The sequence below is a fragment of the Scyliorhinus torazame genome, chromosome 17, assembly GCF_047496885.1.
Source record: "Scyliorhinus torazame isolate Kashiwa2021f chromosome 17, sScyTor2.1, whole genome shotgun sequence".
NCBI lineage: Eukaryota > Metazoa > Chordata > Chondrichthyes > Carcharhiniformes > Scyliorhinidae > Scyliorhinus > Scyliorhinus torazame.
Genome location: NC_092723.1, coordinates 65,402,922 through 65,430,216, shown reverse-complemented (window position 1 = coordinate 65,430,216; position 27,295 = coordinate 65,402,922). Strand labels below are relative to the sequence as shown.

Sequence of the window (27,295 nt, the reverse complement as noted above, 5' to 3'; positions counted from 1 at the left end):
CTAGAGTATGATGGGCGTCTGCTCGGGGATGTGAGGGAAGGTGGTGGGTTGGGCACCCAACATATTTTTAAGTGCTTGCCCCACCCCTGTTGGAAACATGTTGGTCAAGAAAAGCTGGGGGTGGGTGGGGTGGGGGTAGAGGGGGTGCTGTTGGGGAGTGTCGTGTTGGGTGTTCCGATATACAAATGAACCAACACGGTTGTAGATGGTACAACTCTGTTTTATTATTCTGTATAATAACAACTGTTAACTTCTGGCTGTGCTTCGTACTTCACCAGTTAACCTGTGGACCCAGCCCTAGCACTATCTTAGAGAGGCACTCAGCACATGGTGTATGCCTGAGTGGCACGCTGTGAGCTCTGTGCTCTGAGCTATCTCCTGCTGGAATGAGCGGGAACTGTGGTGTTCCCTGTTTTATAGTGCGTGTGCTCTCACTGGTGATTGGCTGTGATGTTGCGTGTGTGTTGATTGGCCCGTCGACCTGTCCATCAGTGTGTGTTTGTGATTGCACCATGATATGTTAATATGGATATCATGACAGGGAGGGGTGTAAAATCCATCCTCTGCTTCCTAATCTTGCAAACGCCTTTTGGAAGCCTGCAAACTCCATGGGCAGGATTCTCCATCAGATGACGTTAGAATCGGGAAACGCGATTGGGCGGAAAATTGGTTTTGACGCCAAAATCCTGGTGGGCGCCGGTTTCACACCAAATCGCAATTCTCGGGTACCTCGACAGCAGTGCCAATGTGGTCTGGAACGCACATAAAGTAAGCGCCGTTGGCATATCATTAGCGGGCCTGACCCGGTATTCTCCAGCGCCTCCGCGATGCTCCGCCTCCACTGAGGCGAATTCCCGACGGCAAGGTTCACTTGTGCTTTTAAAAGTCGGGAAACAGGCACCGTGGCGGCTGAGGGAGCGAGAGAGGGGTACAAAAAGTGTTCAACATCACCATAGGTTGCTGACAGTTGTGCTGCTGGCCGGGAGGCTTCTGCCGAGCTGGGAGGAGTAGCAAGGGGTGGGCACGAGGTGGGCTGTGGGGTCGGGATGGATGGAAATGGAGCATCAATGCCGCGGCCTGCAAGGCAGCCATGCTGCTGCACATGCCGCAGATTGCCCACTGTGAACTTAGGGCCACGGGCCGTATGGGTGTCCCCCTGGGTGCCCTCTGACCCCAGTTGACCTATCAGCAGGAGGGGCGCGCTCCAGCGTAACCAGTGCCATCTTGTTGGCTTGAATGAGTGTGTGTGAGGATTGTAATGTGTATGTGCAGCTTGTCAGCCTCCATAGGGTCAATCACAGACCTGGCGAATCCAGCACCATTTCCCATTAGAATCGATTGTGTTCAATGCGGTGCCGGTGTTAGTCCCTCCACGGTCCCTGAATTGGTCCAGGTGCGGCGCCAGTTTTGCTGTTGTGGAATTCCACAAATCCTGCCCCATCGTCAACACTTAGCCTCAGGAACTGAGAATTCCGCCGTTTGTTTTTACTCTGTCTTTGGCTGATTCATGGCTTTCTGATGAGCCAATGGCCATCACCCTCCATACAAAGGCAACAAAGTAAATCTGAATTGTAAAGGAAGATGCCTACCCCCTATTTTAAAAAAAAATGATTTTTTATTGAGGTTTTCACAAAATATCAACAACAGATTGAAAAAGGAACCCAATAGAATTAAATACAGAACAAAATAAAACAACCCGTGCCCCCCTCCCCCATACATAAATAAATTAACACCCTGAGTTAACACATAGCAAATATATACACCCCCTCATTGCCCCAAGTGTAAGCAAACAAAAATAAAATAGACCCCCCCCCCCCCACCCCCCCCCGGGTTGCTGCTGGTGCAGGCCATTGTCTACCGTTCTGCCAGGAAGTCCAAGAACGGTTGCCACCACCTGAAAAACCCTTGCACCGAACCCCTTAAGGCAAATTTCACCCTCTCCAATTTAATGAACCCTGCCATATCGCTGATCCAGGATTCCACGCTTGGGGGCCTCGCATCCTTCCGCTGAAGAAGAACCCTTCGACGGGCTACCAAGGACGCAAAGGCCAGAATACCGGCCTCTTTCGCCTCCTGCACTCCCGGCTCCTCTGCAACCCCAAATATTGCGAGCCCCCAGCCCGGTTTGACCCTGGATCCTACCACCCTCGACGCCATCCTCGCTACGCCCTTCCAAAATTCCTCCAGCGCTGGGCATGCCCAGAACATATGGGTGTGGTTTGCTGGGCTCCCTGAGCACCTAACACACCTGTCCTCACCCCCAAAGAGCCGGCTCATCCTTGTCGTGGTCATGTGTGCCCTGTGCAGCACCTTAAACTGTATGAGGCTGAGCCTCGCGCACAAAGAGGAAGAGTTCACTGTCCCAAGGGCATCTGCCCACGTTCCCTCCTCGATCTCCTCCCCCAACTCCTCCTCCCACTTACCTTTCAACTCCACCACCGAGGCCTCCTCCTCCTCCTGCATCACCTGGTAAGTTTCCGAGATCTTCCCCACTCCCACCCACCCCCCCGAGAGCACCCTGTCCTGTACTGTGCATGGCAGCATCCGCGGGAATTCCACCACTTGCCGCCTGGCAAACGCCCTTACCTGTAAATACCTAAAGGTGTTCCCCGGCGGGAGCTCATACTTCTCCTCCAGCTCACCCAGGCTCGCGAACTTCCCATCCACAAACAGGTCCCCCAACCTTCTTATCCCTGCACTGTGCCACCCCGAAAACCATCCGTCTATTCTCCCTGGGACAAACCGGTGGTTCCCCCATATTGGGGTCCACACTAAGGCCCCCACTTCCCCCCTGTACCGCCTCCACTGCCCCCAGATTATGAGGGTAGCCGCCACCACCAGGCTCGTGGTATACCTCATTGGAGGGAGCGGCAGCGGCGCCGTTGCCAGCGCCTCCAAACTCGTACCCTCACAAGACACTGTTTCCAGCCTCTTCCAAGCAGCCCCCTCCCCCTCCATCACCCACTTGCGCACCATTGTCTCATTGGCGGCCCAGTAGTACCCACAGAGGTTGGGCAGTACCAGCCCCCCCGCCCCCATCACTACTTCGCTCCAGGAACACCCTGCTCACCCTCGGAGTCCCTCGCGCCACACAAACCCCGTTATGCTCCTGTTCACCCGCCCAAAGAAGGCCTTCGGGACAAGAATGGGGAGGCACTGGAACAGGAACAAAAACCTTGGGAGCACCGTCATCATAACTGACTGCACCCTACCCACCAGGGACAGCGGCACCCTCTCCTGGTCCCCTGGGTGAACCACAAACAACTCGCTCTTCCCCATGTTGAGCTTGTACCATAAGAAATCCCCGAACTCCCTGAGGATCCTCATTACCTCCGGCATTCCCCTCACCGGGTCCGCCACATATAGCAGCAGATCGTCCGCATAGAGCTCCTCCCCCACGTGATTTAGCCCAGTGCTTCGGCTTGGAGGCTACGCCTCTCCCTCAAAAGTCCCTCCTCAGGCACCTCCGCATACCTCCTGCCTACCCTCACCATCTCCCCCACCAGCCTCTCCCTCTCCCTCTGCTCTCTCCTCTCCTTGGGGGCCCTAATGGAGATCAGCTCTCCCCTAACCACCGCCTTCAGCGCCTCCCAGACCATCCCCACTCGGACCTCCCCGTTATCGTTGGCCTCCAGGTATCTCTCTATGCTTCCTCGGACCCGCTCACTCACCTCCTCGTCCGCCAACAGCCCCACCTCCAAGCGCCACAACGGGCGCTGGTCCCTCTCCTCCCCCAGCTCTAGGTCTATCCAATGCGGGGCGTGATCCGAAATGGCTATCGCCGAGTACTCGGTATCCTCTACTCTCGCTATTAGCGCCCTACTCATAAGAAAAAAGTGGATCCGGGAATAAGCCTTGTGAACATGCGAGAAGAATGAAAATTCCCTAGCCCCCGGCCTTGCAAATCTCCAAGGATCCACCCCTCCCATCTGGTCCATAAAGCCCCTCAGCACTTTAGCCGCCGCCGGCTTCCTACCCGTCCTAGACCTGGAGCGATCCAGTGCCGGATCCAACACCGTGTTAAAGTCCCCCCCCCTATTATCAGGCCCCCCACTTCCAAGTCCGGGATCCGACCCAACATGCGCCACATAAAACCCGCATCGTCCCAGTTCGGGGCGTACACGTTGACCAGCACCACCCTTTCCCCTTGCAGCTTACCACTTACCATTACGTACCTGCCGCCATTGTCTGTCATAATGCTCGACGCCTCGAACGACACCCTCTTTCCCACCAAGATCGCCACCCCCCGATTTTTGGCATCTAGCCTCGAATGAAACACCTGACCTACCCACCCCTTCCTCAATCTTACCCGGTCTGCCACCTTCAGGTGTGTCTCCTGGAGCATGACCACATCCGCCTTCAGCCCCTTTAGGTGCGCGAACACCAGGGACCACTTGACCGGCCCGTTCAGTCCCCTTACATTCCAGGTTATCAGCCGGATCAGGGGACTACCCGACCCACTCCCCCGCCAACTAGCCCATAACCCCTCTTCGGCCAGCCACGCGCCCGCACCCCACGCCCGGCCCGTTCCCCACGGCGGCAGACCCCCATCCCAACCCCCTCTACTCGCTCCAGCTCCCCCTTGACCATACCAGAAGCAACCCGGTTCCCCACCACCACCCCCCACCCCCACCCCCCACTCCCCCCAGCTAGGACCCCTCCTAGCTGCTTTGCTGCCCCCAATGCACTCCCGCAAGTCAGCTGATTCCTGCTGACCCTGGCCACTCCCGCCTCTCCTTCGACTCCTCCCATTGTGGGACATACCCTCCTCCTCCATTACCCATCAGCAGGCTCTCCGCCTCCCCCTTTCATCCCAAGCGCGGGAAACAACCCTCGCTACCCCGCCTCCTCCAGCCTTCAGCGCGGGAAAATGCCCGCGCTTCCCAACTGCCCGGCCCCGCCACCTCTGACGCAGCTCCTTTTACAGGCCCAGTCCCCTCACCCCCGACTCGGGCCTCACCCTCCCCCCGCCCCACCGGGGCCCCATCCCCCCTACTGTCCATCCATCCCTACTCCATTTACTTACCCCCCTCCAAGAGCCCACCCGACAGACCCAACCAAAACAGTGCCCAACCCACCCTAACTATCCACACCGAACCAAAAAGAAACAAGAGCAAAGAACCCCCCCTCAAAATGTAATACCCCAACAGCAATCCCCGACCACCCCCACACCCGACCCTCAGTTTGTGATCAGCTTCCTGGCCTGAACAAAGGCCCACGCCTCCTCCGGGGACTCAAAATAATGGTGCCGGTCCTTGTAGGTAACCCACAATCGCGCCGGCTGCAACATGCCAAACTTCACCCCCTTCCTGCGCAACACCGCCTTCGCCCGGTTGTATCCGGCCCTCTTCTTCGCCACCTCCGCACTCCAGCCCTGATATATCCGAACCTCCGCGTTCTACCACCTGCTGCTCCTCTCTTTCTTGGCCCACCTGAGTACGCACTCCCGATCAGCGAACCGATGCAACCGCACCAGCACCGCCCGCGGCGGCTCGTTAGCCTTGGGCTTCCTCGCCAGCACTCTATGGGCCCTTTCCAGCTCCAGGGGCCCCTGGAAGGACCCCGCTCCCATCAGCGAATTTAACATGGTGACCACATAGGCCCCCACGTCCGACCCCTCCAGCCCCTCCGGGGGGCCCAGGATCCGCAAATTCTTCCGCCTCGACTGATTCTCCATCTCCTCGAACCATTCCTGCCATTTCTTGTGGAGCGCCTCGTGCGCCTCCACATTTACCGCAAGGCCTAAGATCTCGTCCTCGTTGTCGGAGATCTTTTGTCGGACCTCGCGGATCGCCACCCCCAGGGCCGTCTGGGTCTCCAGCAGCTTGTCGATAGAAGTCTTCATCGGCTCCAGCAGGTCCGCTTTGAGCTCCCTGAAGCAGCACTGGATAACCTCCTGCTGCTCCTGCGCCCACTGCATCCACACTGCCTGATCCCTGCCCGCCGCCATCTTGCTCTTCTTCCCTCGCACTTTCTTTGGGTTCACCACCACTTTTTTAGTCACCCCGCTCCTGGTCCAAGCCATACACTGTCGGGGGAATATTGTAATCTTCTTCCCACACCGGGAAATGTCGAAAAAATCCGTTGGGGGCCCTGAAAAGAGCCCAAAGGTCCTTTCCAAGCGGGAACTGCCGAACGTGCGACTTAGCTCTGCATAGAACAAAGAACAAATAACAAAGAAATGTACAGCACAGGAACAGGCCCTTCGGCCCTCCAAGCCCGTGCCGACCATGCTGCCTGACTAAACTACAATCTTCCTGGGTCCGTATCCCTCTATGCCCATCCTATTCATGTATTTGTCAAGATGCCCCTTAAATGTCACTATCGTCCCTGCTTCCACAACCTCCTCCGGTAGCGAGTTCCAGGTACCCACTACCCTCTGTGTAGAAAACTTGCCCCGTACATCTATTCTAAACCTTGCCCCTCTCACCTTAAACCTATGCCCCCTAGTAATTGACCCCTCTACCCTGGGGAAAAGCCTCTGACTATCCACTCTGTCTATGCCCCTCATAATTTTGTAGACCTCTATCAGGTCTCCCCTCAACCTCCGCCGTTCCAGTGAGAACAAACCGAGTTTATTCAACTGTTCCTCATAGCTAATGCCCTCCATACCAGGCAACATTCTGGTAAATCTCTTCTGCACCCTCTCTAAAGCCTCCACATCCTTCTGGTAGTGGGGCGACCAGAATTGAACACTTTACTCCAAGTGTGGCCCAACTAAGGTTCTATACAGCTGCAACATGACTTGCCAATTCTTATACTTAATGCCCCGACCAATGAAGGCAAGCATGCCGTATGACTTCTTGACTACCTTCTCCACCTGTGTTGCCCCTTTCAGTGATCTGTGGACCTGTACTCCTAGATCTCTTTGACTTTCAATACTCTTGAGGGTTCTACCATTCACTGTATATTCCCTATCTGCATTAGACCTTCCAAAATGCATTACCTCACATTTGTCCGGATTAAACTCCATCTGCCATCTCTCCGCCCAAGCCTCCAAACAATCTAAATCCTGCTGTATCCTCTGACAGTCCTCATTACTATCCGCAATTCCACTAACCTTTGTGTCGTCTGCAAACTTACTAATCAGACCAGTTACATTTTCCTCCAAATCATTTATATATACTACACACAGCAAAGGTCCCAGCACTGATCCCTGCGGAACACCACTGGTCACAGCCCTCCAATTAGAAAAGCATCCTTCCATTGCTACTCTCTGCCTTCTATAACCCAGCCAGTTCGGTATCCACCTTGCCAGCTCATCCCTGATCCCGTGTGACTTCACCTTTTGTACTAGTCTACCATGAGGGACCTTGTCAAAGGCCTTACTGAAGTCCATATAGACAACATCCACTGCCCGACCTACATCAATCAACTTAGTGACCTCCTCGAAAAACTCTATCAAGTTAGTGAGGCACAACGTCCCCTTCACAAAACCATGCTGCCTCTCACTAATACGCCCATTTGCTTCCAAATGGGAGTAGATCCTGTCTCGAAGAATTCTCTCCAGTAATTTCCCTACCACTGAAGTAAGACTCACCAGCCTGTAGTTCCCTGGATTATCCTTGCTACCCTTCTTAAACAGAGGAACAACATTGGCTGTTCTCCAGTCCTCCGGGACATCACCTGAAGACAGTGAGGAACCAAAGATTACTGTCAAGGCCTCAGCAATTTCCTCTCCAGCCTCCTTCAGTATTCTGGGGTAAATCCCATCAGGCCCTGGGGACGTATCTACCGTAATATTTTTTAAGCCGCCCAACACCTCGTCTTTTTTGTTCTCAATGTGACCCAGGCTATCTACACACCCTTCTCCAGACTCAACATCTACCAATTCCTTCTCTTTGGTGAATACTGATGCAAAGTATTCATTTCGTACCTCGCCCATTTCCTCTGGCTCCACACATAGATTCCCTTGCCTATCCTTCAGTGGACCAACCCTTTCCCTGGCTACCCTCTTGCTTTTTATGTACGTGTAAAAAGCCTTGGGATTTTCCTTAACCCTATTTGCCAATTACTTTTCGTAACCCCTTCTAGCCCTCCTGACTCCTTGCTTAAGTTCCTTCCTACTTTCCTTATATTCCACACAGGCTTCGTCTGTTCCCAGCCTTTTAGCCCTGACAAATGCCTCCTTTTTCTTTTTGACGAGGCCTACACTATCTCTCGTTATCCAAGGATCCCGAAAATTGCCATATTTATCCTTCTTCCTCACAGGAACATGCCGGTCCTGAATTCCTTTCAACTGACACTTGAAAGCCTCCCACATGTCAGATGTTGATTTGCCCTCAAACATCCGCCCCCAATCTTGGTTCTTCAGTTCCCGCCTAATAGTGTTATAATTAGCCTTCCCCCAATTTAGCACATTCACCCTAGGACCACTCTTATCCTTGTCCACCAGCACTTTAAAACTTACTGAATTGTGGTCACTGTTCCCGAAATGCTCCCCTACTGAAACTTCTACCACCTGGCCGGGCTCATTCCCCAATACCAGGTCCAGTACTGCTCCCTCCCTAGTTGGACTGTCTACATATTGTTTTAAGAAGCCCTCCTGGATGCTCCTTACAAACTCTGCCCCGTCTAAGCCCCTGGCACTAAGTGAGTCCCAGTCAATATTGGGGAAGTTGAAGTCTCCCATCACCACAACCCTGTTGTTTTTACTCTTTTCCAAAATCTGTCTACCTATCTGCTCCTCTATCTCCCGCTGGCTGTTGGGAGGCCTGTAGTAAACCCCCAACATTGTGACTGCACCCTTCTTATTCCTGATCTCTACCCATATAGCTTCACTGCCCTCTGAGGTGTCCTCCCGTAGTACAGCTGTGATATCCTCCCTAACCAGTAGCACAACTCCGCCACCCCTTTTACATCCCCCTCTATCCCGCCTGAAACATCTAAATCCTGGAACATTTAGTTGCCAATCCTGCCCTTCCCTCAACCAGGTCTCTGTAATGGCAGCAACATCATAGTTCCAAGTACTAATCCAAGTTCTAAGTTCATCTGCCTTACCCGTAATACGTCTTGCATTAAAACATATGCACTTCAGGCCACCAGACCCGCTGTGTTCAGCAACTTCTCCCTGTCTGCTCTGCCTCAGAGCCACACTGTCCCTATTCCATAGTTCTCCCTCAATGCTCTCACCTTCTGACCTATTGCTCCCGTGCCCACCCCCTGCCATACTAGTTTAAAACCTCCCGTGTGACACTAGCAAACCTCGCGGCCAGGATATTTATGCCTCTCCAGTTTAGATGCAACCCGTCCTTCTTATATAGGGCACACCTGCCCCGGAAGAGCTCCCAGTGGTTCAGATAACGGCAACCGAAAGTCACCTACCCCTCTTAATGATTGTGTTACTTAGGACTCACTTTTCTAAGTGAGTAGCTAATTTCCAATCCCACCCTCCCACTCTCCAATCTATGAGTCATGACTTGCTGGTATCAGACTAGGAACCCAAACGAAGAGCGGAAATGGGAAATGAAGGAAGCTGTTATGAGTAATGAAATACTGCTGGAGAAAGGAATGGAGTTAAAAACACACAAAGCTCCTGGATCTGATTGCTTACACATGAGTGTTGGAAGAGTTGGTTACAAAGATAATGGATGCATTGATTGATCCACCAGCATTCCCTGAATTCTAGAATGGACCCATGTGGATTGGAAGGTAGCAATTCAACTCCGCTATTGAAGAAAGGATAGGGGGGGGAAAAGGAACCATAGGCCAGTTAGCACAAAGAGGAGGGAAACCACTAAAATTGATTCAGGAAATGGATATTGTGGGCGGGATTCTCTGGTCTCCAATGCTGAAATCGCGTTCGGCGATCGGCCAGAAAATCCCCGTTGGTGCCGAAATTGGGGACGGTGCCGCTTTTGCAATGCTCCGCCCCCTCCAAAATGACTCACCTCGCAGAGTATGCCACACGCCATCGAGGCTGCCTCAGGAGATCACATGAGGCCCTCCCCTGATACTCCACCTCCGATGCCCAAGTTTCCGACGGCGTGGAACACTCGTGCTATTTTTCTTCGGGAACGCGGCGTGGCGGCTGCGGACTGAGTCCAGCACCACCACAGTTGGGGAGGGGGGAGCTGATCCACGGACAGGGGGGGCTATGGCGGGGACTGGGGGCACTGGTGGGGGGTGGTCCGTGGATATCGAGCCTGGCCAAAGAGTGGGTCTATTTGGCATGTCGGGTCTGCACGAGACCGGCGCCATGTTGCATGGCGTAACCGCTGCAGGCTGCCACCATGCACATGCGCGGCCGTGGACCCGGCAATTTTCCTGCCGTATCCGCAGCTAAAGCTGGGGGCTCTACGCTGAGTTCCTGCTAGCCCCCCACCATACGGAGGATCGGTCAAGGTTTTGCCCCGTTTTTCCAGGCATAAAATGCCACTGTTCCCACGCCAGCATCAGCACATAGTCTAAAACCGGGGAATCCAGCCCGGTGTTTCAGCAAATCTGTTTATTGAGGTTTAACTGGTCGGATAGATAAGGGGCTACCAGATGAAATTGAAATCAGCTCTCCTATCTTTTTTCTCTACTCCAGGTGCTTGGAAGTTGACTGAAACGCCCTCACTTCAGTCCTGATTGAAATCAACTTATGCTGCACTGCAATAGAATGTGAAGATCAGCACTAAATGTAGCGCGAACAGCGAACAATTATCCCTGTCACTGCTGGGGCCAAGTCAGTACCACTTTTATTGGTCCAATTAAATTCAGCCCTGCCAACAGAAACAGCAAACAACTCACATTTGTGTAGCCCCTTTAACTTCATGAGATAACCCAAGAAACTGTCAAACAAAATTTGAACCAAGCCACAGAAAGGCATATTAGCTGGTGACCAAACATTGGGTCAAGGAGGTCAATTTTGACGAATGTTTTAAAACAGGAGAAAGAGGTAGAGAGATGGAGAGATTCGAGGATTCAGCAATTTCAGAGCTAGGAACTGGGTGGCGCGGTGTTCTTTGTGATTTCGTATCAGGATGGATGTTGTAGTGTTTACAAAGACCACAGAAGCTAAGTTCATTAACAAAGCTAACTTTTATTGACACTACTTATGAAATCACCGACCACTTACTCCTATAGCAAACAATAATCTACTTACATTGGCCTCTACACTCTAACTGTAACTGTACTCTGATCTCTCTCACTGCTCATCAGCTCTCCTCTCCAGTCTTCTCCCAGAAGTGTGTGAGTCAGTGCTTTATATAGTTCTGCATGTAGCTCCATCTAGTGGTTAATTATGAAATGACATTAACCCTTTGTGATCTGAACTTTTCACATAATGTCACAGGCGGCTGAAGGCACAACTACTAATGGGTGGAGCAGTGCCAATCAGGAATGCACAGGAGGCCACAATCCAAGAGTGCAGCGATTGCTGAGGGGCAGAAGGGGATCACGGAGAGAGGGGTGGGCATGGGGAGTGTTGAAAGCAAGGCTGAGAGGATTTTAAAATCAAGGCACTGCCAGGTTGGAAGACAATGTAGATGGGCAAGTAGTGGGGTGCTGGACAAACAGGAATTAATGTGAGCTATAAGCATGGCAGCAGTTTTGGATGAGATCAATACCATTGAAGTGAATGTGCGATACTCAGCCTTATTCAGTGCACTTTACGAGGTAAAGCTTTGTGTATTACTTGTTCTCGCTTCTTCTTGTGCTCTTTGACTCGCTGCATTTCCTGCCCATATGCATCTGCAAATGGTTCCACAGAACAGAGAGACTGCACGACGAATAGTGCAAGGCATAACCCCTCACATTCATGAATTAGGCACCAAGCAGTTCCTATCACTAATGAAAGCCTCTCTGCTATTGCTTGGCACAGCGCTCAAGATTTATAAAACTAGCAAGCTTATTTTTATCCCTTGCACCCTTGGGCTATGATACATATAAAGGTCAGTTCACACAATCATGACATTTTGCTCTGTTTACTGTTTCTACTGCTCAGGAGGAGATGAAGTAGAAAGAAGTTTCGCTGACTGATATTTTTAACCAGTTGAGAAGGCAGCAGAAATTCAGCCTTTGAACCAGGCATTAGTATGCGAAAGGCCTCCAACATTTATGAACTTGGGTTTAAAAATAGTTCTGCAATCATTGAATCGTTGTTTCAGTCTGAAGCTCCCGGCTGGCCCTTTATTTCAGACAAAGCTCAAAGCCCAACTCGCACAGCTAATATTGTGCTTTCAATTATTAACATATTAAATAGCACAGGATGCTAATGGGATTACTCATTTAAAAATTGAAAGGAAACATGGTAAATAAAATCGCTTCCTGAATAGACTCTGCAAACCACACAGAATATTCCCGAATGCTTCATTTCAGCCCTCAATAAAAAGTCATGGTTGAATACTTCAAACCCTGGAATCACTGCAGCTAGATTTTCAAAATAATATGACTCCAGTCACTGCTGATGTTTTTCAGTGTTTGTAATTAATTGCGCAGAGTGAAGCAAATCAGATGGTGCAACATATTAAAAGGTGAAAATTGAGCCAAAGGAACAAGTACCTTCATATAACAGGCAGGATTCTCCCATTGGGAGACTACCTGGGACTGAATTATGAACGGTTCGCGTTCCCATTGGGGTATTATTCGGGAAGCGATCCCGGACAAATGGTGCAGCACTCTGCCCACGTGAATTTAGAGCAGTTCCCATTCCCGCTGGTGTCTGATTCGCTGGGTCCCGGAATTGGCGCTGGAGAGCCTGACAAGCTGGAACCGCTTATAAGCGCTCCACTCCCCACACACTCTCATTCCAGTCAAGGAGATGGCTCTTCGGACACCTGCCCAGAGATTTATCAAGACACAACTCAATTGCATGTTGGAAATGGAGCAGAGGAGGGACACCCTGGGCGGGATTCTCCGACACCCAGCCGGGTCGGAGAATCGCCGGGCGGCAGCGTAAATCCCGCCCCCGCTGGCTGCTGAATTCTCCAGCGCCGGGGAATTGGCGGGGGCGGGAATCGCGCCGCGCCTGTCAGCCACCGCTGGCAGCGCCCCCCCTCCCCGGCGATACTCCGGCCCGTGATGGGCCGAGTGGCCACCCGTTTTCGGCGGGTCCCGCCGGCGTATGTTACAACAAGTACTTACCAACGGGACCTGGCTCCACAGGCGGCCTCCGGGATCCTTGGGGGGGTGGGGGTGAGCGGGATCTGGCCCAGGGGGTGCCCCCATGGTGGCCTGCATCGCAATCGGAGCCCACCGATCCATGGGCGGGCCTGTGCCATGGGGGCACTCTATTCCTCCGCGCCGGCTGGTGTACCGGTCCGCAATGGCTGGCGCGGAGATGAAACCCCCTGCGCGTGTGCTGGGATAATGCCAGCACACGCTGGCGCTCCCACGCATGCGCCAACTCCTGCCGGCCGGCGGAGGCCCTTCAGCGCCGGTTGGCGTGGTGCCAAGCCCCTTCCGCCCTGGTCGGCGTGGCGCAAACCACTCCGGCGCCGGCCTAGCCCCTGAAGGATTCTGCACCTTCGGGGCAGCCTGACGCCAGAGTGGGTCATGCCACTCCTTCGTGCCGGAGTGGCCCGCCCCACCGGTTTCCAAAGAATCCCACCCCCTGTTTCTCAGGGTGGGCAGGAGACTCAAGCCCGCCATTGTTAACAGTGCCTGGGCAGAGATGGCAGAGGGGGCGAGTGCTGTGGGCTCACCAAGAGAACTGGGACCCAATACAGCAAAAAGGTGAATCACCTCCTCAAGACAGCTCGGGTGAGTCACCACCTCTGTACCCCGGCATCACTCCGATCCCTCACTTCTCACATCACCTCCCAATCCCCGAGAGGCCAACCAAGACCCACCTGCCTGCATCTCCCTCACTACATCCCTCCCTCCACAAAACCTGTATTGTTCTCTTTGGACAGGTGCCTTGCACATACATGCCACCAGCTACAGGCCCCCTCTAAAACTTGCCTCCATTCATCTCACAATGTCCTTTATGTGTCCGCTAGGACAAGGCAGCCCGTAATAGGCGAAAGCACCAGAAAACTGGAGGCAGCATCCCAGACCTGTGAGTCCAACCTCCTGCAGAACAGAGGGCGATGGAGCTAGTGGTCAAGGATGAAGAAAGGGTAGTCTCAGAAGCAGAGGTCGGCATGTGGCAACCAAGTGCGATAGCAATGCAAAATGATGTCCCTACAGCAAGTGAGTCGCCCCTCTCCCACAGACCACTCCTTCCCACGACCTCACCATGTCTCTTGTCTTTTGTCTTGCAGGATCACTGACAGACCAGGCCGGGCCATCCAGGGTCGCTGGCCCCCAGCCACATCCCCAGCATACTCCGGAGCACCAGTCCGGGGAAGACACCGACTACTTGTCACTGCTGTCACCTGCACCCTCCGACATCACAGAGACTATCACCTCGGTGGGGCATTTTAATCCAGAGGCTCCTGGATCACCTTCTGGTGAACCCCTCATACATGCTGCAGCACATCAGATGGAGGCAGGCACTCCTGAGGGAGTGAGCAGTCTGAGGGCTGCCCAATTCCAGGACACAGTTGTAGTCTGGGCCTGTATTGGCTTCTGAAAAGTATGATCCCATCACTGGTAGAGATGCAGACACAGAGCCAGGATTTACAGGAGGAGGTGCCAGCAACCTCCCAGCACCTGCAAGCACAGCTGGAGGCGTCCAACCACCTTCATGCTCAGGAGATTTTGCTGATAATGCGTGATGCCCAGGACAACAATGAACAGGCGGCGTCCGCCGTGGAAGACCTGGAACCAGCAATCAGAGCCCTGGTTCAAGGCTTTCAAGGCTTGAGGCACACTGTGTGGCCGATGGCTAAGGTACAGGATATGGGAGCCCAGTCACAGGCAGAATGTACTGGGGCCACATGGACATTGCTGTGGCATTCCAGAACTTGGCCCGGTCACACAGGGTCATGGCTGAGGGCATCGAGAGCATTGGCCGGGTGCGGACTGACCTGGGCCATTCAGAGAATGACATTTTGTAGGCACAGAGGGACATTGCATAGTCTCAGAGGGACATTGCACAGTGCCAGAGGGACATGACCGAGGCAGTGAGGGACGTGTCCCAGTCTCAGTGCTGCTTGGTTGAGGGCATTGAGACCATGGCTCAGATGGGAGCAGGTCTCCGGGACTGGCAATGCCAGGTGACAGTGAAACCACCGGAGCTCACGGCGGCCTCACTTCTGTCCCATGGAGTAGCCATGAGGGAGGGGGAAGTGAAGGGGCCCATGCTGGTGCCTCCTGCAGGGGAGGGGCTGTGACACTTCAGCACTTTCGAATGGCCCCACCTGACTCTGGCGCATCTTATGGGCAGTGGGCAGGGTTGCAATCATCACCTGTGACATACGATGGTCCATCGGGTTCATGCAGGTCCAGACCCTCCAGAGGACGGCCCGCCAGAGGTATCTCAGGTCAGAGGGCGGGATACACAGCAGGCCGCCCTCCACATCTGATGTGCTGTCTGGGGTCACACCTAGACGCATTAGAGCACTTAAAATGAGAAAGTTAGACACCACTTTAGTTGGCATGGGTGTGGCACATAGATGAGAGTGAGGGGTCAATGCACAACCATGTACGTAGTCACCATTAAACACTTTTGCACCAACTTTCTGCCACTATCCTCTGTCTGAAGGGTGTTAGGGATGGGCTGGGCTTGGTGCAGAGGGTGTGCTGGGTGGGGGGTGGAGGGTTTGGGGGCAGTGGGGCTTCATTTGTGGGTGGGGGAATGGGGGCTGGAGGGTTGCACGGGGCAAGGCCCCCATGACACTTGAACGTCGCAACTGGGGTCACCCTCAGTGAGTGTTGGCAGGGAATGGGGAAAGAGATGTGAGGCTTCCTTGTATGATAACTTGCCCAGTGAATGAACCCTAACCGCTCAGCATCTCCAGAACAGCCCCCGCCCACTTCCCCTCCCAAAGGGCCCATGAGATGGTTTTGCCAACACAATTGCAGGGATTACCCAGGCGGACAGTGGAAGGTGATTCTAAAGGCAGGAGTCAGACTTTGTCAAATGATGAGGAGCACCAGAGATCATCGCACAGCGAGTCATCATCATCCTCCATCCCGTGGTCAAGACCAGCTGATACTGCCAACACTATGGGCGAGATTCTCCGATCCCCCCGCCGGGTCGGAGAATCGGCGGGGGCTGGCGTGAATCCCGCCCCCGCCAGTTGCCGAATTCTCCGGCACCGGATATTCGGCGGGGGTGGGAATTGCGCCGCGCCGGTTGGCGGGGCCCCCCCCCCCCGCGATTCTCCGGCCCAAATGGGCCGAAGTCCCGCCTGTCCCACCGGCGTAGATTAAATCACCGACCTTACCGGCGGGACAAGGCGGTGCGGGCGGGCTCCAGAGTCCTGGGGGGGCGCGGGGTGATCTGGCCCCGGGGGGTGCCCCCACGATGGCCTGGCCCGCGATCGGGGCCCACCGATCCGCGGGCGGGCCTGTGCCATGGGCCTTCCGTCTTCGCCACGGGGCGGAAGAGACTCCCTCCACAGCGCATGCGCGGGGATGCCGTGAGCGGCCACTAACGCTCCCGCGCATGCGCCGCCCGGAGATGTCATTTCCGCTCCAGCTGGCGGGGCACCAAAGGCCTTTTCCGCCAGCTGGCGGGGCGGAAATTAGTCCGGCGCGGGCCCAGCCCCTTAAGGTTGGGGCTCGGCCCCCAAAGATGGGGAGGATTCCCCACCTTTGGGGCGGCGCGATGCCCGACTGATTTGCGCCGTTTTGGGCGCCGGTCGGCGGACATCGCGCCAATACCGGAGAATTTTGCCCCCTGTGTTGATGCTGGTTGGGCCCTCGGAGGGTGGAGGGGGAGCTGTGGTAGTGGGATGGAGTGAAAAGCTGTAGGACAGGGATGGTGGAGTGAAGGGAGGAGGGACAGAGAAGGTGGAGTGAAGGGCTGTGGGACAGGGAAGGTGTGAGCGGCTATGGGGAAGGGGGTTCTATTTGGAATGGTGGGGGGGGTGGGAGAATGGAGAGGTGGTACCGCTCAAGGGAGCTGCTGGTGTCCAGGCCTCTTAGTTGGAAAATCGGGAGTTGATGAGGTTGTCTCGTGTGCAACGGCCCTGGAGCACACGTTGGGCGGCCTACCCTGCCAGCCCTGGCTCCATGCTCGGTTATTTCTGGACACCCTCCTCATCCTCCGCGTCAGATGAAGCTTGCCGTTCTTCCTCCTCCTCCATCATGTTGGCCCTCTGCTGCCTGATGTTGTGCAGGACGCAGCAGACTAGCACGTTGCTCGAGACATTCCTGTGTCCAACCTGCTACTGAGATTAAAATCTATGCAAATGGTGGTGTTGCATGGGCCCGCCGGAGTGGAGTACAAGCTTCGATTTAGTCGTCAATGACGGACCAGAGCATGGCGCCAGAATCGGCACCTTGTGCAAACCTCGATTTTTCAATCATGCACGATTCTCCGCCCGATGGCGATTCGCAATTCGTACTTCCAGCCCCATGAAGTGAAGAATCTTGCCCAGCATCTTTCGTGACCATGGGACTTCCGAAACATTGTGCAATCCAATTTTTTCAATTGTATTCACTGCTCTAATATAGGAAATGCAGCAATTATTTTGCACACAGTCTGGTCCCACACACAATGTGATAAATGACTAGGTAATCTGATGGAGATATTGGCTGTGGGAGAAAGCATTGGCCAGGACACCAGGAGAACACCCGTACTCTTCTTCAAAATAACCTCAGGGGCTGGTTTAGCTCACTGGGCTAAATCGCTGACTTTTAAAGCAGGCCAGCAGCACGGTTCAATTCCCATACCAGCCCCCCCGAACAGGCGCTGGAATGTGCCGACTAGGGGCTTTTCACAGTAACTTCATTGAAGCCTACTTGTGACAATAAGTCATTTTCATTTCATTTCATTCAGCTGAGAATGGGCATCTGGTTCGCATGGCACCTTAAAAGCAGTGCAGCAACTGCTTTTCTAGTGCTGCACTGGAGTCGCATCCTGACTTTTGTATCCAAGTCCCGGGAGTAATGTTAACATTTGTGGTGTTGGGTGCTCTGAGGTACAGACGAACCAACACGGTTGCGATTGGTACAACGCAGTTTTATTCCAACTAGTTATTTACACATCTGACTTGGTACTCAGCACGTGGTGACTGTGTGAGTGTCTTGTTAATGAGGTCCTGGCCTTGTCCTGTCTCCAGATGGACTGGCCAGCAGGTGTAGTGTTTCTTGTCTTATACTGTGTCTACTCTTGTCTGTGATTGGCTGTCGTGTTATGTGTGCTAATTGGTCTGTTGGTCTGTCTATCAAGATGTGTGTGTTGTGATGTGTGTTTGAATATCATGACATCCCCCCTTTTTTACAAGATTATGTGCCTACGTGGTTATAAATATAAATGTGTCCTGAGTGCAGCTAAAGGTGTGATTGCGTGATATTTACAGCAAGTACATGTGGCATAACTATATACAAGGGGCGATGTCAGGTGTGACATGCTAACGAGGTTGTACCATAACAAAAGAAGAAGAACGTTGAAATTTGGACCGATCAAACGAGGCCTGGAACGATAAAACAGTGACATGTTACAATACAGTAGTTGCTAAAATTTGACGTGTGAACAGTCTCATAAGTCCAGTCTAGTAGGTGGGCGACGAATTCGGGTTGACCGCCTCAAGGGTGGGTCGAGAACCACCGGCTGAGGTGCGAGCCTGGCCACGGGCGGCGACAGAAGGGGCATGGTATATGGCAGCTCCACAAAGTCGCTATCAGGAACCAGTGGAGGACATGGCATCTGCGTATGGTTCCATTGCGAGCATGGAAGTAGGCGAAGGGCTCGGCGATTGCGCCTACGCGCGGATATATCTGGCATGCGTACCAGGAACGAGCGGGGAGCCACGCATCGGAGAACTTCGGCAGGTGCTGACCAGCCGCCGTCTGGTAGGTGAATGCGGACGTTGTCTCCAGGGGCCAGGGAGGGAAGATCAGTTGCCCTTGTGTCATACGATCTCTTCTGGCGATCGCGCTGCAGTTGCATCCTATGCACTACCGGAGCATGGTCTATTGTTGGTGCCAGGATGGAAGGCACAGTGGTTCTGAGGGTGCGACACATCAGCAGCTGTGCTGGCGAGAGACCCGTGGCTAGTGGGGCCGAGCGATAGGCCAGCAGGGCGAGGTAGAAGTCCGATCCGGCAGCAGCAACCTTGCAGAGGAGCCGCTTGGCAATGTGAACGCCCTTCTCCGCCTTTCCATTTGACTGGGGGGTGCGGCGGGCTGGACGTCACGTGCGTGAAGCCATACGAGGCCGCAAAGGATGACCATTCATGGCTGGCAAAACAGGGCCCATTGTCCGACATGACAGTCATCGGAATGCCGAGGCGAGCAAAGGTGTCTTTGCAGGCCCAGATGACAGCAGACGACGTGAGATTGTGCAGGCCTATGACTTCTGGGTAATTGGAGAAGTAGTCCACTATGATAACATAGTCCATGCCAAGCGCGTGAAATAGGTCGACACCCACCTTCGCCCAGGGGGACGTCACCAGCTCATGGGGCAGAAGCGTCTCAGGAGGTTGCACCGGCTGAAACCTTTGGCAGGTTGTACAGTTGATCACCATGTTGGCAATATCGTCACTGATGCCCGGCCAGTATACCGCCTCTCGGGCCCTCCGTCTGCACTTCTCGACCCCCAAGTGGCCTTTGTGTATTTGATTGAGAACCAGCTGGCGCATACTGTGCGGAATCACAATCCGGTCCAGCTTCACAAGGATCCCATCAATGATGGCTAGGTCGTCTCGGACATTATAGAACTGCGGGCACTGCCCTTTGAGCCATCCTCCAGTCATGTGGCGCATCACTCGCTGTAAAAGGGGGTTGGCCGCTGTCTCTCGGCGTATGCGGGCCAGACTGGAGTCGTCAGCCGGCAGATTTGCCGCTGTCAAGGCCACCTGTGCCTCGACCTGACATACGAACCCCTCCGCATCTGGCGGCGTGCTCACTGCTCTGGATAGGGCATCCGCCACGATGAGGTCCTTCCCTGGAGTGTAGACCAGTTGGAAGTCGAACCTCCTGAGGATGCGCTGGAGGCGAGGGGTCATCTCGTTCAGGTCCTTGTTTATTATGCTGACCAGGGGGCGGTGGTCAGTTTCGACCGTGAACCGTGGAAGACCATAGACATAATCGTAGAACTTGTCTAAACCGGTTAGCAAGCCCAGGCATTCTTTTTCGATTTGCGCGTAGCGCTGCTCTGTGGGGGTCATGGCCCGCGATGCATAGGCAACCGGGGCCCATGACGACGTGTCATCCCTCTGCAGGAGCACTGCTCCAATGCCGGATTGGCTGGCATCAGTTGAGATTTTGGTGGGACGAGACGTGTCGAAGAACGCCAACACTGGTGCCGTGTGAGTTTGCGTTTGAGCTCCTCCCATTCCAGCTGGTGTGTGTGTTGCCACTGGAACTCTGTCGATTTTTTGACGAGGTGGCGCAGAGTCGTTGTATGGGAGGCAATGTTGGGAATGAATTTCCCTAGGAAGTTGATCATTCCAAGGAAGCGTAGGACAGCCTTCTTGTCGGCCGGCTGCGGCATGGCTGTGATGGTGCTCACCTTGTCTGCATCCGGACGGACCCCTGACCGGGAGATATGGTCCCCCAGGAACTTCAATTCGGTCTGGCCAAAGGCGCTCTTGGCTCGGTTGAGGCGCAGGCCGTTTTCCCGTATGCGGGCAAAGACGCGTTGGAGACGATGTATGTGCTCCTGCGGTGTGGTGGACCAGATGATGACATCGTCCACATATACACGCACCCCTTCGATGCCTTCCATCATCTGCTCCATGATTCTGTGGAAGACCTCGGATGCCGAGATGATGCCAAATGGCATCCGGTTGTAGCAGAATCTGCCGAAAGGGGTTTTGAAGGTACATAGCTTTCAGCTGGACGGGTCCAGTTGGATCTGCCAAAATCCTTTAGAAGCATCCAGTTTCGTGAATATCTTCGCTTGGGCCATTTCACTGGTGATCTCCTCCCGTTTGGGTATGGGATAATGTTCCCGCATAATGTTATTATTGAGGTCTTTGGGGTCTATACAGATGCGGAGCTCGCCAGAGGGCTTCTTGACACACACCATGGAGCTGACCCATGGCGTGGGCTCCGTGACCCTGGATAGGACCCCTTGGTCCTGGAGATCCTGCAGCTGCAGCTTGAGGCGGTCTTTAAGTGGCGCAGGAACCCTGCGAGGTGCGTGAACGACCGGGGTGGCGTCCGGTTTGAGGCGAATTCGGTAGGTGTATGGCAGTGTTCCCATGCCTTCAAATGCCTCCTGGTTGTGGGCGAGGAGCGATTGGAGCTGTGCGTTGAACTCTGCATCCGGGAAGTCAGACGTGCCGTCTGGAGAGAGAGAGAGAATTTGTTGCACAAGGTGGAGAGCCTTACATGCCTGTGCGCCCAGCAGGGAGTCCTTCGATGAGCCAACTATCTCGAACGAGAGTGTGGTCGTGTGTGTTTTGTGTGTCACCTGGAGCTGGCAGGATCCTATGGCCGGGATAACGTTCCCGTTGTAGTCGACCATCTTGCACCGGGATGGCTGGATTGGTGGTCTGACCTTCATGGCATAGAATGCTGACTATGCTATGAGGTTGGCGGAGGCGCCAGTGTCCAGGCGGAAAGTGATCGGCGATCAGTTGACCATCAGGGTGGCACTCCATTCATCGGCCGGATTGATGGCGTTGACCCGGTTCACATCAATGACCGCAACCCGGAAGGCGTCTTGGTCATCTGTGTTGTCGGTTTGGATGTCGTGATGTGGAGGCTGAATGGTCCGCACGTGTCTGCGAGGTTGTCGGAGATGTGGAAGATCCACAGGTTGAGCCGCTCGACAGTAGGCAGCGTAGTGGCCCATCTTGCCACAGCGTAGGCATTGTCGGGTTTTTGCAGGACATTGCCCTTTTAAATGTGCAGCTCCACAGTTGCCGCACGTCATGATGTCATGGCGTTCGTTACGGCACTGCACATGCGCAGTTCGGTCTTGCGTCGGGCGCGCCTGCGCAGCACGTCCCTCAGTGTTGCCGTCGGTTTTGGCGCGCACAAACGCGGGAGGCCTCAAAAGCGCGCGAAACGGCCGCCCTCGTCCGGGCCGCGGGCCGGGAGAAACTCGATTGCCTGGATGCGTTCGGCCTCGTGGGTGGCCTGGCTTGCCGATTCGATCGCTTGGGACCCCCTCCGTGCCGATTCGGTCGCCTGAAATTGGGCATAGTGGCTGGTCGCATTTTCATGCAGAAGACAGGCTTCAACTGCAGATGCTAAGGTCAAGCCTTTAATTTTTAGAAGCTGCTGGCGTAGGCCACTGGAGGCAACGCCAAAAACGATCTGGTCCCGGATCATGGACTCTGAGGTGGTGCCGTAACCGCAGGACTGCGCGGGTATGCGGAGGTGCATCAGGAAGGACTGAAAGAGCTCATCCTTACCTTGTAGGCGCTGCTGAAAGATATACCTCTCAAAGCTTTCATTGACCTCAACGTTGAAGTGCTGGTCGAGCTTGAGGAGGACCGTGTCATATTTAGATTTGTTCTCGCCTTCCGCGAACACCAAGGAGTTGTATACATTGATGGCGTGCTGACCTGCGGTAGTGAGGAGCATGGCAATCTTTGTTTCGTCCGAGGTGCCCTGTTTTTCGTTGGCTTGCATGAACAGTTCGAATCGCTGCTTGAAGAGCTTCCAATTGGTGCCCAGGTTCCCAGCGACTTGCAACGGCTGCGGTTTGTTGTGGGTGTCCACGGCTCAGGATGGCAGATTTGCCGGTAAATATCGATTCATTCACTGGTACCATGTGGTGTTGGGTGCTCTGATGTACAGACGAACCAACATGGTTGCGATTGGTACAATGCAGTTTTATTCCACCTAGTTATTTACACATCTGACTTGGTACTCAGCACGTGGTGACTGTGTGAGTGTCTTGTTAATGAGGTCCTGGCCTTGTCCTGTCTCCAGATAGACTGGCCAGCAGGTGTCGTGTTTCTTGTCTTATACTGTGTCTGCTCTTGTCTGTGATTGGCTGTCGTGTTATGTGTGCTGATTGGTCTGTTGGTCTGTCTATCATGATGTGTGTGTTGTGATGTGTGTTTGAATATCATGACAACATTGAGCCACAGTGAACGCCCAAGGGCAAGGGTGGGGTGTGTGCTGGAACGGGAGGTGGTAATCCTACCAGTTTATATGTAATTGGTGTGGCCACACTTAGAATCCTGCATGTAGTTCTGGTGAACATAGTGTATGGGGTTTACTGTAACGATTATAAGACCATAAAAGGAAGCAATCAGAATAATGAAGAGATGGAAGGAGTGAACGATGAGTGCCAATAATGAAACTAGGGCAAGAGAGCAGATGTGATAGCTCATTTTTTGAAAAGAAGTGGATAATGCACAAGCTGTTACACCTTCTCCAGAGCGATAGGATCTCGTCATCCATGTCTGATTTCATTTAGTGAGTGGAGCATGTTTGTTTGTGTGGTCCAAGTGAATTTGGTTCCCAAACTAACCACCACTGGCTTTCATCTCATGCCTGTTTGTTAAATCAATTAACTGCTCATTAAACAGTGCATTTGTGCTGCACAAGCACTGTCGGATTTGAAGCAGGTGGCTCACCACGACTTTCTCAGCGGTAATTGGGGATGGGCTGTTAGCCTTGCCAGCAATGCCCACATCCCATGAATTGAAAAATAATTTCTAGGATGGTGGGAGGCAAACTAAATGGACCTTAATCTGTTTACAGCTAGAAATCCCTCTGTCCCTGTGGGTTTTCAATGGATATGTTTTACCTGGCTCCGCACCCATGGGCCATTCTCCTGGGCCCTGTTTGCAGTACCAAAATTTTCCACAAGTACACTCTTGGCACAGCCAGAACTGCTGGCCAATCTAATTTTTAAAAAATAATATTTTTATTAGTAATTTAATTTTATACACAGGTCCGTATTTATCAGGTTTAATATTTACAGCATGTGTGGTTCTAATATACATATTGTCCTTCTTGGTGTCTCCTACCCCCCTTTCCCTTCGCACCCCCCCCTCTCTTTTCCAGCCCCTCCTTGGTATCCCCCTCCTTCCTTCAGGGTGTTCTGTCCCCTAGCTCCTATTCTCCCCTTCCCCCTTCCCTTTATGTTTTCTGTTGCCTGACTTGTGGGTTTGAGGGGTGGGGGGGGGAGGCCTTCCACCGCACCACCCCCTCCCCCCGCACACAACCCCCGTGCTTCTCCCTGTAGTTCCCCTGAGTTCCCTCCTCTCTTCCTCCCCCTCCCACCCAGAGTTGTGTGTCCCTGTCTGCCTTCTCCCATCTCTCACTTTGTCCCTAATCGCTGTTGGCTTCGAAAAGGTCTTGGATTATGCCGACGAATTGTCCCCATTCTTTGAGGAGGTCTTCTTCCGACCCTCAGATGGGGTATTTGATCTTCTCCAAATGGCGATATTCCGCCAGGTCTGCCAGCCAGTCTGCAGCTGTGCGTGGTGCTGCTGATCGCCAGCCGAGCTGGATTTCCCGGAGTGTGAGTCGGGAAGCTGTCGTGTTCAGCACACGGAGATAACACGGGCTGCAACTGGATGCAGCTACAAGTGAAATATACTCCAGTCCTTGAAGTTAGTTCAATTTGATTTATTGAACCTAGTGGCCGTAGACATAATCGTGGAACTTGAGAATTCCAGTAAGCAGGCCCAGACATTCCTTTTCAATTTGGGCGTACCGCTGCTCGGTGGGTGTCATCGCCCGTGATGCGCAGGCAACCGGTACCCAGGATGAGGTGTCATCGCGCTGGAGCAACACAGCGCCGATGCCGTCCTTGCTCGCATCTGTCGAGATTTTTGTTTCCCTGTCATGGTCAAAAAATGCCAATACAGGTGCAGTGGTGAGCTTGGCTTTCAGCTCCAACCACTCTGCCTGATGAGCTGCCTGCCACTCAAAGGCAGTGGATTTGTTTACCAGGTGTTTACCGCCTTCTTGTCTTCAGGGGTCTTCATGGCTTTGATGGCCTTGACCTTGTCTGTGTCCGGGCGCACACCCTGCTGAGATATCTGGTCACCTAAGAACTTAAGTGTCGACATGCCAAAGCAACACTTGGCCCTGTCCAGCTTGAGGCCATTGGCATGGACACGGCGGAATACCTGCTGGAGACAAGAGATGTGCTCTTCGGGGGCTGTGGATCATATGATAACGTTGTCCACATACACACGAACCCCTTCAATGCCCTCCATCATCTGCTCCATGATTCTATGGAAGATCTCCGAGGCCGAGACAATGCCGAACGGCATATGATTATAGCAGTACCTGCCAAACAGTGTGTTGAAGGTGCAGAGCCTTCTGCTGGACTCATCCAGCTGGATTTGCCAGAATCCATGTGACGCATCTAACTTTGTGAAAAGCCGGGCGTGTGCCATCTCACTTGTGAGTTCCTCCCACTTCGGGATGGGGTAGTGTTCCCGCATTATATTCTGGTTGAGATCCTTAGGATCAATGCAGATGCGCAGCTCCCACGAAGGCTTTTTTACACATACCATCGAGCTGACCCAGTCAGTCAGTTCTGTAACTTTGGAGATGATGCCCTGGTCCTGAAGATCCTTTAGCTGCGCCTTCAGGCGCTCCCTCAGTGGAGCCGGGACCCGGCACGGTGCATGGACCACAGGCGTGGCATCAGGCTGTAGCAGGATCTTGTACCAATATGGCAGAGTGCCCATCCCGTCAAACACATCCGGATATTGAGCGTGGATGTCATCAATGCAGGCTTGAAGATCCACGTTGGGGGAGGTCATTGTGTAGACCCCGCTGCACAAGGTTTATCTGCTTGCATGCATGTGCGCCGAGCAGGGAGGGCCTGTCTGGCTTGACGATTTCAAACCTTAACCTTGCCTGAATGCTCCTGTTGGAGATGAGCAGATGGCAGGATCCCAGTGCTGTGATGGCATTGCGGTTATAGTCCAGGAGCTGGCAGGCTGCTGGAAGGAGCTTGGGTGGCTTCTTGATGCGGTTGAAATCTGCCTGTGAAAGGAGATTGGCAGAGGCACCTGTGTCCTGATTGAACTGGACAGACCATTGATTTACTTGCCTCACCGCACGCCATTCGTCCGCAGAATCCACAGTGAGGATGGGCAGGCTCCATGATGATGTCGGTGAGGCATGTTCACGTGTTGTAATGATGCCCACATGGTAGGGGGACTCCAGGCAATCATCCCCTTGATTCGTTGTACTTCCAGGATCAGAATCCTGTAAACCTTGTTGGACACTCCGAACACGCCTGCGTTGGAGTTGGGAGCGCTGGCCCTTGACTGGTGATGCAGATCTGCACAACGCTGCATAGTGTCCAGGATTTCCGCAATTTAAACAGCGCCTGCCTCGTGCAGGGCAGCGTTTCTTTAAGTGGGCGGTGCCGCAGTTCGGGCACGTTATGACATTGTTACGCTCCGTGCGTCGTCGCACATGCGCAGTGCGGTCGGCAGACGTTCACACCTGCGCAGTGTGGTGATCGGCCGCTTCGTTATCCCATTCGCATCACGCATGCATGGGGCTCCGGGAAGAGCGCGCGAAATGGCCGCTTTCATCAATGCTGAGGCGCTGCATCCGGGCAATGGCCTGCACACTCTCTGCCTTGTGGGAGGCAAGTTTCTCATTTTCAGCCAATTTGTATTGGGAATACCGATTTTTGAGGTGCTCATGCACCGTACATGTTTCAATCGTGACTGACAGGGTCATATGCTTGATATTTAAAAGCTGCTCTCTCAGAGGATCAGAGTGAACTCCAAAAATGATTGGTCTCTGATCATGGAGTCAGCAATATCACCAAAGTTGCAGGACAGCGCTAGTCGACGGGGATTAGTTAAGAAGGAGTTGAAAGATTCATCTTTACCTTGTAGACGCTGTGTGAATATGTAGCGCTCAAAGATTTCATTGGTGTCCACTTCACAATCACTATCAAACTTGTCCAGGATGGTCTGAAACTTTGTCTTGTCCTGGCCTTCGGTGAAGTTAAACGAGTTGAAGAGTTTGATGGCTTGATCACCCGCAGTTGAGAGGAAAAGCGCGATCTTTCTTGTATCAGACGCACCCTCGAGGTCTGAGGCTTCGATGTACAGCAGAAACCTTTGCTTGAAGGTCCGCCAGTTGGCACTGAGATTGCCGGAGGTCCGCAGCTGTTGAGGAGCCTGGATATTCTCCATGGTGCCGGCATACATTCACTGGTCGTCACGGAACAGATTGAGTTAAACCACCTAGGGATAGCAGTCTTCTGGTACCATGTCGTGTTAAGCACACTGAGATAACACGGGCTGCAACTGGATGCAGCTATAACTGAAATATACTCCAGACCTTGAAGTTAGTTCAATTTTATTTATTGAACCTGTCACACAGTTAGCTCAGTTCTCTGTGAGTTCGACTC

General features: G+C 53.4%; 1 long non-coding RNA gene across 1 annotated transcript in view; it reads left to right on the top strand.

Moving 5' to 3' along the window:
- LOC140393538 (uncharacterized) overlaps nucleotides 1-27,295 on the top strand; it is a 49,152-nt gene that overhangs the window by 8,038 nt on the left and 13,819 nt on the right. The window contains exon 2 of the long non-coding RNA XR_011935652.1: nucleotides 14,190-14,760. This is a non-coding gene — a long non-coding RNA (uncharacterized lncRNA). The remainder of the gene's footprint in view (nucleotides 1-14,189; nucleotides 14,761-27,295) is intronic.